A 1,758-nucleotide genomic window follows, 5' to 3' on the forward strand; every position below is an offset into this window, starting at 1 on the left:
ACAATACAAAAATTAGCCGGGCATAGTGGTGTGTGCCTGTAGTGTCAGCTACTTGGGAGGCTGAGGCAAGAGAATGGCTTGAGCCTGGGAGGTGGAGGTTGCAGTGAACTGATATTGCACCACTGCACTCTAGCCTGGGGGACAGAATGAGACTCCATCTCCAAAAAAAAAGATAATTTAGCCAGAGAAAACCTAGAAGAGGAATCAGGATGGGGGGATTAGGAATGGCAGAGAAAGAGCTGGGGGAGAGGGAGTTAGGGACAGAGCTGGGACAAAGAGAAAGGAGGTCGGGGAGGGGGCCAGGGAAATAAAGTCCAAGAGGTCAGCGGGGATCAGAAGCCACAGCCTTAGTGGGGGCCTCAGGAGAGCAGCAAGCTGCATGTATCTTGGACAAGTGGAGAGAGGACTGCAGTGACTTCAGTGGGGAGGAAGGGGGAGGTGGCAGGGCAGAGGAACCTGGGGACAGACAGGAGGAAGAGATGGTGCACTGGGTCAGGTGGCCACCACCGCTACCGTCACCAGAAGTGGAAAACTCTGCCTTCTCCTTACCCCTGTCACCGTGACGCCCCCATGCTTTCTGCCTGCGCCCCCCAGTCTTTAGTAATAGGTGCTGGCAACTAAGGAGCAGAGTCTGATTTGAAACTTCAAGGAAACCATCAGGGGCAGCTGTGAACCCACCAGGCTTGCCCAGTAGGGAGCTCAGGATCCCCAAATTGGATGAGCAAATAAGCTTCTGCAGGCTGTGCTGTCCAGGCAAATAATACGAGGGCAGGGCCATGTGGTGGAGGCGGGTCTGAAACAGGACTCCCAAGGGCACAGGCCCTGCCCAGCCTTGGCACCCAAGGCAGAGCTCGTCAGCCCTGGGCCCCTGTGGGCTGCTGTGGCCACCTCCCTTCAGGTGCTGCTGCCCCCACAGGGACGGGCAACCTCTGCGGGTCGCTCGGATCCCAGCAGTCTTGGAGCCTCCAGATGCCTCATGTAGGCCCTCTCTGCTGGGTCCCCAGAGGCCTCAAAGCGCTGGCCCAGCCACCAGGACACTCCTTTGAGCCTTCTGACCTTCCCATGGGTCCTTTGGAGCCCTGGGTTTTGGAGCTTGTCCTTCCTAGAGTGCTGCCCACCTGAACACAGCTGCCCCAGGACCACTGCTGACCAAGTGCGGCCACGTCCCCTGCAGGCCACCCATCAAGGTCACAGGTGACAGGTTCCCCAAGAGGCAGTGGCCCGTCCTGCCCAGGTCTGACCCTCAGGGTAGGGAGAGGGGAGAGGGCACTAACTCAGGTCCTCTACCCTGCCTCAAGGCTCTCTCCTCACCTAGGGTGAAGGGCTCCCAATCCTTACACCTCAGGGGCCTTCCCGTTTCATTCACATCCACAGAGGAACATTGATCATCTCCAGTGTGGAGGGACAGAGAAGACAGACAGGCTGGCCCCGGTGGGCAAGGGAGACTAGTCTATCAGAGCAAAACCTCCCCATAGAGATAGGGGCTAGGAAGGAAACATTAGGAAAAGTGAAGGTGGGAGACGGGGGTGACCCTACTGCAGATGGGGTGCTCAGGGAGGGTTTCTCTGAGGAGGTGACATTCACTTGATTGGTGTATTATTCTGTTTCACGCAGCTGATAAAAATATACCTGAGACTGGGAAGAGAAAAAGGTTTAATTGGACTTACAATTCCACATGGCTGGGGAGGCCTCAGAATCATGGCAGGAGGCAGAAGGTACTTCTTACGTGGTGGCAGCAGGAGAAAATGAGAAAGAAGC

Source organism: Mandrillus leucophaeus, unplaced genomic scaffold (assembly GCF_000951045.1).
Source record: "Mandrillus leucophaeus isolate KB7577 unplaced genomic scaffold, Mleu.le_1.0 Scaffold680, whole genome shotgun sequence".
In the NCBI taxonomy this organism is placed as follows: domain Eukaryota; kingdom Metazoa; phylum Chordata; class Mammalia; order Primates; family Cercopithecidae; genus Mandrillus; species Mandrillus leucophaeus.